The sequence below is a fragment of the Misgurnus anguillicaudatus genome, chromosome 7 (genome assembly GCF_027580225.2).
Source record: "Misgurnus anguillicaudatus chromosome 7, ASM2758022v2, whole genome shotgun sequence".
Lineage (NCBI taxonomy): Eukaryota > Metazoa > Chordata > Actinopteri > Cypriniformes > Cobitidae > Misgurnus > Misgurnus anguillicaudatus.
The window spans coordinates 14,436,323-14,450,420 of NC_073343.2; the positions used below are offsets into that span (position 1 = coordinate 14,436,323).

The 14,098-nt window shown below is 37.2% G+C and overlaps 1 long non-coding RNA gene across 2 annotated transcripts; it reads right to left on the reverse strand.

The window, feature by feature from the left end:
- Positions 1–679: 679 nt before the first annotated feature.
- LOC129418324 (uncharacterized) lies at positions 680–8,735 on the reverse strand. Of its 2 annotated transcripts, none has more exons than XR_012370501.1 (7): positions 8,623–8,735; positions 8,079–8,504; positions 7,359–7,476; positions 6,423–6,502; positions 5,432–5,489; positions 5,024–5,135; positions 680–2,455 (listed from the first exon to the last, which is right to left on the reverse strand). It is a non-coding gene; the product is annotated as an uncharacterized lncRNA (long non-coding RNA). The 2 variants fall into 2 exon arrangements; XR_012370500.1 differs by lacking the exons at positions 8,079–8,504; positions 8,623–8,735 and adding exons at positions 7,635–7,654; positions 7,746–8,072.
- Positions 8,736–14,098: the final 5,363 nt, after the last annotated feature.

Here is a 14,098-nt window from a genome sequence, read left to right on the forward strand (position 1 = left end):
CGTCATGTTAATGTCCCGATTAGGGTGACCAGACGTCCCGAAAAATTCGGGACAGTCCCGAAATCTAACCCACCCAGCAAAATCTGGTTGAAAAGACGTCGAAACGACGACTTCTCCAGACGTCTTAATAACGTGAAATTCTGGTTGAAAAGTGAAAGGTGAAAAGACGTGTTTTTCATGTCGTTGAAAAGATGTCTATAAATCGACGTCTAGAAAAAGGCTAAATTTGGTTGAAAAGTGAAAGGCTAAAAGACGTCATTTCATGGTCGTTGAAAAGACGTCTATAAATGGGCTAAATTTCTATATTATTTCCTATGTCTTTCCAAGGGTTTAACCTCGTTTCAAGAATGTATTATATAATATTAATTATACTATTATTATTAGGCTAATAATTACCTCAAAATAGGACAGCTAACAAAAAGGTAATACGAATTTATATGTCAAACACACATATGACATGAATATTTCATTAATTGGTTATTGTTTTTTCAGCCATAATATATCCCTCACCTGTCATGGTTAAGGTTCTTACCTTCATGATCAGTTATCCTTGTTGTCCCACTTTTTGACTGCATTTCTAATGACACAGAAACCCTTTGTGTTCTGCTATTTATACCAGAAACTGCCTTTCACATCCATATGATAACCCAACTGTATCCTTTTAACCCAACTGTAAAAAAAAATCCGTTTTATTTAATTAGACCAAAAAACCTTGATAAAATGCTGCACTCTGATAATAAAATATTCGTTAATAACTCTGTATCTCTGTGGCACTGGTAGATGATATTTTAATTACTTCTAGTCGAAGAAAGCTTTATTGTCAATCTAGGTGAATATAAAATAAATTAAATAAAATAAAATAATAAATAAAATAAAATAAAATAAAGTAAATAAATAAAAATATGAAAACGTAACATTTTAAAAGCAAAATTTAAACTGAAGAATACTATGACATGAATTGCAATTAATATAAAAATAAAGTAAGCAAATAACAACTGAAACATTTGAATTAAATATTTCTAATTACATTATTGTTTTAAATCATGTTGCTGGTTTTGAACTAAGTCAAAACTGATTTTTAATAGAGCATATTTTTATTAAAAAATTTAAACAAATATCTGATTATTTATTTATTTAGATGAAGATTAATAAGAAAGTTTTTTTTTAAACAATTCGTTAAATTCGCGCAAACGCTATATGGACATAGATAAAAATGAGCTCAGCAAGTTTGTTCTATGCTTTCGTAAATTCTTATCAAAACAGATGATTTTGAACTATTCTGTGCATATACTGCGCCACTTGCGTGTCTCTGCGTTGCATTTCGGATCTGTCAGTCAGCGCGAGTTTGTCGATCTTAATAACTTTTTTAACATAAATCAGTTCCCGAACTTTATCTCCCTTAATAGCTCTTTAAACATCAAGCAAGTCCTGCATTTTATTCTCAAATTCCTGCATGTTTTTAAACTGAAACCAAGATGTCAGACACGGATATATGAGTAGTATTAGGTTATATTTCACTCTTTTAGAAAACTTACAAATAACGATCATTTTAGATGTTTAATTACTATATTTAAATCGCTAGACTAGGGATTAATGTAGGCTACTTATTTTTTCTGAAAACATCGCACTCATTTAGATAGAATGGGTCTCATGGAACTGTGCTGACAGGCACAATAAACATTTAAAGGTGATGTAGCCTACAGTTATGTCAACGTGCTTTCAAATTTGTTATTTTAATGCTACAATACAATGATGCATAGCACATAGGCACAAGCTGTATGAGGCTTTAAAAATGAGTTGTTTGCTTTCCATGAGTATTACTAACGAGAATCAAGTTATTTGTCTTTTTGATTAAAATTTTGTATTATTATTTTTAATAAATATTTACAGTTATTTAAGTTATAATTCTAATAAAAAGCAAAAATGCATTTAAAATGCCATTTTAATGTAATATGACAAACTTCCTGTTTAAGACCCGCCCACTTCCGGTTCCATCCGAATACAAATACAGATACAAATAATTTTGAGACTGTTACAGATACAAATACTGACTCCGCTGCACACCCCTACCCCTGGGTAAAAAATGTTAAAGGGGTACTTCACCCAAAAATGAAAATTATGCCATCACTTACACACTCTCATGTTGTTACAAACCCGCATAAATTTCTTTGTTCTGATAAACAGGAAGGCAGATATTGTGAGAAATGTTTGTAACCAAACTGTTTGTGTAAATGACAGAATTTTCCTTTTTGGGTCAACTACCCTTTTAAGAAAATGTAGGAAATTTAGCTTGTGGATTGAATATTAAATTACTTTTATGTAACCACATAAAACCACTTATTACTAAACAGAAAAAGCAGGTCCAAGAACAATATGTCTCCTCATGGACACCAGTTGACATTTTCTCATCCGATTCTTTCTTCATCCTGCTCTCGGTCACTCCAGGTGTGTTGTCCTGGTTGCATTATGGTTACAGCATCCAAGTGAGAACATAAAAAAAATTAAATGTTAACATTAAAAACAGGGGTTGTCTTAACAAAAGGTAAAGCATGATTAGGTACACTAATATTTAAAGGAATGTATATTTTATTTTACCTTTGTTTTTTAGTCCCAATTATGTATTGCTATACTCCATTTAAAACCTTAAAGCGATAATTCAGACAGATTTTAAAATTACCCCATGATGTACTCACACTAGGGCTCTCAACGAATATTCTAAATTCGAATATATATTCGACTAGTAAAAAAAACGAATTTCGAATATGAAAGTTAATATTCGAATACATTTTTTTTTTTAAGACGCGGTAGTAGAGGCGTGGCTGTCTGCTTTGTGGCGCACTAGTGCGCCTGGTTCAGGGACAGGTCACAGTAGTCACACTGTCTGTCACTGTTAAAAGTTGACGCATCTTGCATGGAAGATGGCAGAAAGCCGACCGTAGCAGAGAAAGAGATTTTAACCCCCAAAAAATCTAAAAAGCTATGTCTGGAAGTACTTTGGATTTTGGTCAGTAGGAGGTAAAATTGTTGAGCCGCGAGATAAAGTTGTTAGCATACCATTCGACCACTAGCAACATGATGTCACATCTCGAAAATGTGCACCCAAATGAGCATGGCATCTTGTACACACTGCATATTAATTCGTTTGTCACTTTTAATGCTTAATCTTGTTCTGTACACACACACTTCAGTAATTTACGGGACTGACCATCGCATTCTACAACCGCATTAACTCCCGCAAACTGCAGTGACAACCGCGTTTACCGAAACTTTGCATAGTGTGTAGCCTACATAACCGAACTGAACAACTAGTAGTTAATAAAGTGTTTAAACGTGCATCATGGACATGACAGGTCTCTCTTCTGAAGAAATAAATTATTAGAAAGGGGGAAAAGTCTTCTGTATGCGCAATACAGAGAATGACAGAGGCACAAGCGTTTGCTGCTCAGTGTTGCCAGATCTTTCACTAAAAAAACAGCGAACAAGAAAAATCCAATAATAAACCGAAATAAATCCAAACGCTTTACCTCAAAGATCAAAATATTGGGACTGGCACCTTCACATTTTAACAACACCAAAAACTTAATCGCTTCATAAGCCAAAAGCTATAAACGGTTAAGCGCTAAAATGGTATGTGAGTACAAAAAAGACGAGGACCTGGCAACACTGCAAGAGCGCGCGCAGCCTCACAAATGCGTACAATACACAACGACACGACGGAGGTTTATTGCAAAACATAATGCTGTTAAATTATTTTCTTTAAAGCTGTGAGTGATAAGCACGTGAGACGGCAGACCGTTGATATGGTTATATCCGTGTCAATCATCACATTTAAATGCGGTTGTCACTCCTGAAAGTTTGCAGTGTGTACGAGATCACAATGTGTGGAACTCCAGCTAAACAGTCACGTCTTAACACTTACTTTGCATCGCCCGCCACAAGCTCTTTGTCTGCAACACGAAAAGAGGTCATAACGGAGAAATTAATTTCGTTCATTTGTAAGGACATGAGACCGATCAGTGTCGTGGATGGAGCAGGCTTCAGGGAGTTTTGTCAAGCAATGTAACCGAGGTACCATATCACTTTGATGTCTCTTGATTTACTTGTTTTGTGTATGTAATATACGTTGTCAAATATGTTTAAACTTAAATAGACTACCTATAGAAGTAGTTATGTCTCTTTATATTAATTCATGTTATTGACGTAATGCGTCATTAAACGTCGTTAACGTCGTTGAAAAAATGGGCAACCAGATATTCGAATAGTTTGAATATTCGTGGGTTTTTTAGGGAGAATATTCGAACGTCATTTTTGAGCAATTTTGACAGCCCTAACTCACACTCAGTAACTCCAGATACACATGTTCAGACGAACACATTTGGAGTTATATTAGTAAACGTCCGAGCTTTTCCGAGCTTAATATGGGAAAAAACATGGATCAGGGTACATTTTCTGACTTTCCAAAGAAGTGCAGCCTTTAAAGAATTAATCCACAGCACTCCAAGGGGTTAATAAAGGTCTTCTGTGGGTAATCGATGCTATATAGTAAGAAAAGATAATGTTTTAAACTTTATAAACTATAATAGCTAGTTTCCGGTAACAATGTCTTGGACTCACACGATTCAATGCGCAATGAGTGGGATTACCTCTGTGAAGGATGAATGCACTTTATTGAGGTTTAAAGTCAGAAGTTGTTCCCTAATTATTGTTTTCTGCCATTATAAAGCTTGGAAGCACAAGTAAAAAAGGGTCCGTTTACACTTGGTATTAAGATGTACTGTTGTCGATCGGATCACAAGTGGACGATGCTAAAGACAGGTGTAAATGATGTTCAAAACATCTTGAGCTCGTCCACTTTTGACCACATTCAGAGGTAGTTGAAAACACTTTTGATCGGATTGCTTTTGTAGTGTAAGCGCGCATGTGGTAGAATGTGTTCCACACAGCCACAAGAGAATATCAAAGAAATATCAAAGAAAGCTTTTACATATAAAAGTACAAAAAACTGTGCAGCATGTTTACTTACAAGCAGCAGACTCTGGCATAATATTAGTTGCGTCCATTTAAACCCGTCATTACTCCCGCTCATGTTTAAATGACAGCAGAAGGAATCGCCCACAGTCTCCACAGACCATCACCTAAAAGTATTCAGAACAGAAGAGGTTGAAAGGGGACAAAACTGACGGATTTAAATACCAGGTGTAAACAGAATGTGTCCTTCTCATCCACTTATGATCCGATCGACAAGGTGTAAACAGAATGTGTCCTTCTCATCCACTTATGATCCGATCGACAAAAAAAACAAACACACATCTTAATACCAAGTTTAAACAGCCCCAAAAACACAATCACTTCACCAAAGTGTGTCATTCTGCTTATAAAAGAAATGTGCATGCAGTGAGCAAAGACGTTTCTCATGATGATGACGACTCACCTTTATGGATTCAGTCTTGCATAAGCAATGTGACACGAAACAGGAATTTGCAGAAATACTGATGGGAAAGTAAAGAAACTGAAGTTAGTTTCAAGTTAGACAACTGTTCCCATATTTATCAAGCTTCTGAAAGTGCCATTTTTGTCTTAAGTACTAAGAATTCATGAAATATACTCCTACTTTCAATCTTAAGTATAAAAGCAAGTTGTCAAATTTCTTAAAGCTAAGAATCACTCTTAGGGGCCAATCACACCAAATGCATTTATGGCAGTTGCAGGCGCCTTTTTAATGATATTCTATGGGCAGGGAGTATTTGCGCACTGTTTATGCGCGCCGAACGCCTTGTGTTTTTTGACACCAGCCGCAGCACACGCTTTTGAAGGAGCGCTGAGAGCGGAAAAGCAGCCGACGTCATTCGCATCTTTCCATTGTCCAATCGGATGGGGGGAGAGGCGGGCCTTGCGGTGTGGTGAGGGAAGTTTACAGTAGCTTTGAAGAACCGGACTCCACTCGCTCACTCTCCTGCGTGTTTGTGCACCTCTCACCCTCAAACAAGATCAGAGCAAGCGTCCTCTTTTTAAGGTTTCTGCTAATATGACAGTTAATAGCAAAATAATATCACGCTTCAATATTTAATTGACAAGACAGCTGACTCGTTGGTTGCTAGCAATTTGAAAAGCATTTAGCATTTAGCCTAGCCCCATTCATTCCTATGGTACCAAAAAAAAGTTGTATTTTGTGGCACCATACTTACTAGTATAACTCCTCATGTAACAGTCTTTATATAGGGAAAACACGGAAGTGTTTGATGGCTTCCCTGTTTTGGTACCATAGGAATGAATGGGGCTAGGCTAAATGCTAACACATTCACGACGCGCTGTACAGTGCACGCATTGAAAAAAGATAGATATGTATTAATTCGTCTAAGTTGAGGTAATAACAGTTTAATATGGCAAAAGGGTAGACTATTCCTTTAATTATAAAAACTTACCAGTCAGTGACACAAAGCTCCAACAGATCCGTACCGAGGCAGTTTTCAGCAGCTCAGATAGATGATCTTGGATGGATGGCCTGCAAAGAGGAGACAAATTTCCCACATACATTATTGACTTTTAAGACAAACTTTCATTGACCAGTGAAGATAAGAAAATAGTCATATCTGACCTGAGATATGCGCACACGCTGAGAAGTCTAAGCTAAGAGCACGAAATGTTATTCTGGCTAGGAATGTGTAAGCACCCTGCTGAAAAAACCAGCATACCAGCAAGACCAGCATATGTTGTGTTTTGGTGCTGGTTTGCTAGTGAACACCAGCTAAACCAGCACCAAACCAGCATCAGCACCAGCATGAGCACCAGCTAAACCAGCACCAAACCAGCATTAGCACCAGCTAAACCAGCATTAGCACCAGCATCCCATGCTGGTCATACCAGCATATGTTGTGTTTTGGTGCTGGTATGCTGTGACCACCAGCTAAACCAGCATAGACCAGCATAATTCCCATGCTGGTCCATGCTGGTTTGATGCTGTTTTTTTCAGCAGGGCAGACAGAACACATGATCGAAAGATGGAGTACTTGCCTGGTTCAACATAATTAAAATACCAAGGAACCCATGATTCCTCATGAAATACCAATCAGACTGTGGCAGGTATTAGCTTCAGACTTCTTCACCTCGGACAATGAATAAATGGTTAATGTAGATGTACCATTTACCATTTCTTCCAATTAGACAAACTCAACACTACTATGTCTGCCACTGTCATCAGCAAGCTTAGTCACTTTCGCGAGACATGGCATACCAGTGAAATTAAAAGGTCCACAAAATCAACACAAAGAGTTTAAGGACTTTGCAAAAACATTAAGTTTCACACACATTGGCCCACATGACTGATCCCTCTCTCATTTTGGTAGAGTATAGGAACACACCTGTTGACAACCTCTTCATGTCTCCAGACCAGCTCCTCATGAGTCGCAGACCGTGATCCATACTGCCAACCACAAACCAGCAGCTCCTACCTGAGATTGTCAGTTTCACAGAGACATGCTACAATGGAGTAAACAGCAGCATCAGAAAAAGTATTATTATCGTAGTTATACGAGCAAGTTTGGTTGTACAAAATAAAACGTAGCGCTTTTCTATTTCTTTCAAACGAATGGCGATGTAATATTCACGTCAGTACTAAAAGCTCAATTTGTACTTACTCTAAGTCTCCTTATTTGCACTACAAAAACTGAAGAACAAGACAGAAGCAATAATAAGAGAAGTGCTTAGGATACCATAATTCATATCTACACTGTACTAGTTTTTCTTACCCCATAACAAGTATGTTTACTGCTGTAACTGTAGATGTTTTACTGGCTCCTGAAGGATTATCTTATAGTTGTCTTTGCTTTATATGTCTCTATGCTTTTATTGCTATAAAAAAGAAAGCAGACATATAGCCAGTGTCACTGTTTGATTTGTATGAATGAGCTGTGTTTTGACCTCGAGCAAACTGTACATAAAGTCAAAGTGAGATATGACTATTTCATTAGTTATACCCATTTTATTTATCATTGCATTGAAGAGACCAACCTGCTATTTCAGTTTTGAGCACTTACTTCTGATTCTGGTGGCTGTGAAAATATGAACAAAGTAATACTTACTTTTTAGCCAATAGAAAACATCAAGACACACCAAGAAAGGATCTGAAAGAAGTAACAATAAATATACAACAGTTATTTATTCAGAATGGCCTTTTAACTTGTGATATAATTAGTTTAATACATTTAAGAAAAAAGCACAACACGTTTTTATAAAAGATATAAAACAAATATCCACTAACGTTAACTGCTAGCTCACAGCCGTGCCACGAGCTCAATCAGGCTAGCCGTAAGCTGAAAAAAGCCCACACTACAATACTTGGAGTAAACTTGCATTATAATTAACTAAACAATTTACAATACATTTAAAAACAAGCATAACACGATTATATAGAAGATATAAAGACAAATAAAAGATTTCCATTAACTGACCTGCTCGTCACCTGCGCGACGAGCTCAGTCAAGCTGACAGCGCTCGAGCTAACATTACTAACAAACAAACATTCAAATTGATCATTTATTAGTCGTATCGACATATACTGACAACTGAATTAACATCCCTGTGAACTAATTTCAATAAAGTAACCACGAATTTAAGGAAACTTACCCCAGAATCGACCACAAAACAGAAACACTTGTCTGAGGAGAAACTCGGTAAATCCAGAACGCGCGTCTCCCCGTTGAATAATCACGTGATTACAAAGCATGAAATGGACGCACGCCTCTGATAATAATATGATATTAAAAGAAAAAAAAGATATTTGTTAAAAGATGAAAATGAAGTGCTTCTATCAGTGCTGTACAGGACCGAAATGACCTGTTTAGAGCACATTTAACATATTTATTTAATTAAAATAAACAGAAATATTAATAGACTTTAAACAAAGCATGTGTTTCATTATCGTTCAATGTGCTCAGTATTTATACATTCATGCATATTTTGTCAGGATTATTATTGAATGGAGACACGTTGAAAAGTGGTCCGAAAAAGACGTCTAATTTTAGGCTAAATTTGGACTGAATTAGACGGACCAAACAAAGACCAGTTATCAACGTCTTTTTTTGGACTAAATGAAGGTCATGACGGGCCGACGTGATTTAGCCCAAAAAACAACGTCTAAATGACGTCTTGTGCTGGGTGGGAAGCTGCTGTCCCGAATCCCGAATCCTGCTCTAATTGTCCCGAAAATCATACTGAAGCTAAATCTTAATCCGAATCCCGCTTTAATTTCCCCGAAAATTATACTAAAGCAAAATCTTGAGTAGTAGTTGTCTGATAAAACATGAGCGAGGAGTAGGGTGACCAGACGTCCCGAAAAATTCGGGACAGTCCCGAAATCTAAGCTGCTGTCCCGAATCCCGAATCCTGCTCTAATTGTCCCGAAAATCATACTGAAGCTAAATCTTAATCCGAATCCCGCTTTAATTTCCCCGAAAATTATACTAAAGCAAAATCTTGAGTAGTAGTTGTCTGATAAAACATGAGCGAGGAGGTTAAGTCATCCTGCAACCAGCTCCCGCCGGCTGCCAATTGGCTGCAGCCAGCCGCTGCCGGCTGCTCATTGGCTGCAGCATCTTGTTTTTATACTGTAGGCTCTCATTGTGCTGGCAGCAGTTAAAACCTCCGCGAAATATGCTGACGTTGTATTGAGAGTGAGGAGTCACGTGCCAATTTGGGCGGAGTTTGGGCCGGTCGGCCATGATGGTAGGAGACGCTGTCGGTTGCCAGAGGCAACTTCACAGAGGCGCGACTTCCAAAGCTCTTAATTTATTATTTCGGCAGGACAGAGACGATCTACAAATACGATAAAAAGAAAAAGGAATAAAGCAATGCAAAAAGATAAGGCGAAAGAAAGGGACCTTACAGGAACAAGCTCACAAACAGCGTTGTACTGGCAAAGGTAACTTAAGTTTCTTCACACGCGTTTGTGTATTGTAATTACATTATTTAGCCGACACTTCTTGACCAAAATGACAAAGTAATTAACTGCGACGGTTTCTAAACACGAGATGTCCAATGTACACAAACGTTTCCAACATGTTGTGATGTAGAATATTTAGGTATTTAGTTGTAATTTGATTTTAGCCCAATGCCACTGTTGTAACTTTACCAGGTTTTTGTGTTGGGGGCTGCAAAGTGCCTATGGTCGTTATATGTGTGATGGCAAGATGTAAATGATTAAAGATTAAAGCCATTAACAGTGTGGGTAACACTTTTTGAAAGGGTGTGCATAAGACTGACATAAAACCTTCATAATTATTTATGACATGACACATGTCATGAATATAAAGGATGTTTTATGCATGTTTATGACAATTGCAAGTGTCGTTCATTCAATTATGAAATTTTTAATGCAAATATCCCATTGCTTGAGATGTCTTTGTTATGCATAATGGTGTCTTCATTTCGGTAACCTAAAAAACTGTATTCCATTGTTCGTATGTTTTCCATATGTATCATGTGAGGTACTGGAGCAGTTTTTAACGCAGCAGTAACTGCGAGGCATGGTAAAGCAGTGTAGAATTGCGAAAAACTACTCTACTACGGAGCTAAGAACACACGTAAACAATCATGTTCTGCCGCCGGAATCCTGCCAACATGGCGGAAAGGGGGAGGGGCTCTGTACCATGACGACAGCTCCTCACTCTCAATTGTTTCTATTAATGTATCTTATTCATCTATATGCACAAAGACAATAGGACCTTTTTGTTTTATAGAGTTGATTAAGAGAGCGAAAGTTGCAGCAACCGCGAGGACAGTTGAAAGTGCAGGCAGTGACAGTCAGTCGCGTGAAGGAGTCAGATTGGTCGAGGGCAGGCAAGGCACTTTGTTAAAAAAATACTTCTATACGTATTATATAAATTTATACGCATATGTACTTATATTAATAAAAATAGGATTAGTTCAGTAACTTCAGTTTGAAATTCCTTATTTTTATTATAAAATAAAGAAAACTATTATTGTATAAAGTATAAAATACTATACGTATTATATAAATTTATTTATATGCATATGTACTTATATTAATATGATTGATTCCGTTTGAAATTCATTATCTTTTATTATTAAATAAAATGAATAAATAAAACTATTATTGGATGAACCCCCCCCCCCCCCGTCCCGAATTTCAGCCAATCTCATCTGGTCACCCTAGTCCCGATGTTTTTTTTTATTATTATTCTGGGCAGGAATGAATAAAACGGTTTAAGACCCATGAATTTGATCCTTATATAGCACTGTATCAATGCGTTAGCTATGTTATGTCAAAATGTTTTTTATCAAATTCTGGGAAGGAGTTAATAAAACTATACAAGAGCCATAAGGTGTATGAATTTTATACTTAATAGCAATGTATTAATGCATTGAGCTGCGATAAGCGTCACTATTCCGGTGATTTTAATGAAATTCTTGGCAGGAATTTATAAAACTGCATTTAGTATGCGTCATTAATAATGTCTATAGTATAGTGAATTTGATCTTTTAATAGATTGTGTTAATGTCCCGATAGTTTAAATAAAATTCTGAGCACTAATTCATAAAACGTGGCCACGATTTAACTTAATCGAGGGAACGAATTAATTAAACGTGGGCACGATTTAACTTAAACGAGGGAACGAATTACTAAAACGTGGGCACGATTTAGCTTAAACGAGGGAACGAATTACTAAAACGTGGCCACGATTTAATAATTCGTGGGAACGAATTGCTAATTCGTGGCCACGATTAAAAAAAAAGTTTTACCATGTCATCAGACGGGCTCCGTAGGGATACTAAATCTGATGGAATATTAATATTTCTCATATACGTTTGTGGACAAAACTGCAAATGGATTTTATATTATGAAGGCGTGAATCAACACGAGCTCTCTGGAGAACGTGCAGTCTCACATACAGGTAGGAATGTTTCGGGGATTCAGACGTAAAACCCTTTCTTTTATTTCAGTAATATATGGCATGACAAGTTTAATTCCCTTTTTCATCAATGTAATACATTGTAAACGTATTAGTTTGTAAAGACGCGTATCCGCGCGCGTAAGTTTTGCGTCCTCGCGTAACAGTGATCGTTTGGCATTGGCTCTATAACAGCTGCATGGTTTAAATTATTGTGAATTGACGCGAAAAAGTGTCAATTTACCTTAAATCATGCATGTGATGCCAAGTGTATTTAAACAGTCATGACTTTGAGAAATTTATGACACATTAAAACACAGCTTGCCATGCCATTTACATAATCTTCAGATAAGAAAGCTATATATCTAAATCGTATGCTTAACTAACGGGAACACGATCGACTGCATTATGCTGTCAATCATTATGCTGTCAATCACTCAGCGAAGCATTGATTTCACATGGAAAGCAAGAGGACAGGGTCGCAATCTTGATGCGCGTGCATGTGTTGTATGAGATGCAGAGCGCGAGTCACCCCTTCATGTGTATTCGCGCTTTGGTCTGCCCGCGTCAAGATGCGAAGACTGACAGTGGTGAGTTAAGAGACCACGGACTCTATGGCTGTTTTAACTTTATTTATTGTATTTCCAGCTTACAACAACTCCTTTTCCGACAGTTTTGTCTGATATGTCGGCTCAATGATCACTTGCTTATCCACAATGACATTAGATGTCTTAATAAAGGAAACGATTTTTGTGAACTAGATAAAAGATCCTGGTGTTTCTCCGAAGTTCAAAGCAGACAAAGGCTCAAATATGTGACCCGATCTGGCGAAATGAGTCGGAAGTCGCAACGTTCCGTTTTAAGATATGAGCCGATAATATGGAAAAACAATGAAATTATCAAAAAAAATATTTTTAGCTAATATCAAAGAGCAGACATTAAAAAATTATCTCCCAAAGTTTCGTAGTCCAAATAATTGAGTAAAGGTGTTTAAATGACTATTAAAGTTGAAACAGTTTTACTAAATTCGCTGGAAATAAACATTGCTTATGTCAAATCCTCTCCTCACCTCCGAGCATTTCGGGGGATCCCCTGGCCCTGAAACGTCACTCTCTCTCCAAATATGGTGTTACACGTTGTTTTAGAGCCAATCAGAAATCTTCATAAAGGCTGATCATTTGTCAATGGGAAACCCCGGGGCACGCGATTGGTCCAGCCATCCTCCTGTCATACTCACATCACTCTCCTCTCCTATTTAACTCCTTTTTAATTGGTTACAGTGTTATTGTCAACTAACCTACACAAAGATATGATTACATAGGCAAGCATTATTGTTTTCTTTTTGCTTGTCTCTCTGCCTCTCAATTTCTCTCACACGCGAACGCGCGCGCGCACACACGCGAACACACACACACGCGCGCGCGGACACGCACGTGCGCGCGCGTGCACACACACACACACACAAACACACATTGTTTTGTGGGGACATTCCATAGACGTAATGTTCTATTCCCTTCCCCTAACTCAAACCCCAACCATCACAGAAACCTTTCTGTTACTTCACATTTTCAATAAACATCATTCTGTTTGATTTATAAGCTAGTTTCCTGGTTTACTGTAATGGCATTTATATTAATGTCTTTGGTCAAATTAAGCTGTAAAATAAATCGTTTATCCCTTTAAAAATGCAATGGATTTTGAAAGATATCTACAAAAAACGGGCAAAAACTTTAAAGGCGTTTTTCTCAGGTTTTTAGTTGGAAAAAGAGGACAGACAACCTTAATTCAAATGTCTATATCTTTAAAACCATTCAAGGTATGCCTTTGACTGGGATATCATTTGAAAGCTTATGGTCTCCTCTTTTCATTGATACCAAAATCTCAATTTTGAAATTTGGGTCACTGTGACTCATTTTGCTGGATCAGGTCACATATTATGCGAGTCATAATCGGCCATCGCTCACAGCCCAGCACCTGCACCACTGTATGCGTATCGCGCTGACAAACATACACCTGATTTTACTGCCCTGACGAAATCTAAAAGTATAATTTCTCTTATTAGAAGCTAGCCTTATGTTTGCCAGTTACTAAGATGGCGGTTGTAGTTTAAATAGAGGTCGTGAAATAATTAGCATTGACAAAAAACTGCATAAAACAATGTTATGTTCCATATTATAAACTTTTGGTTATGT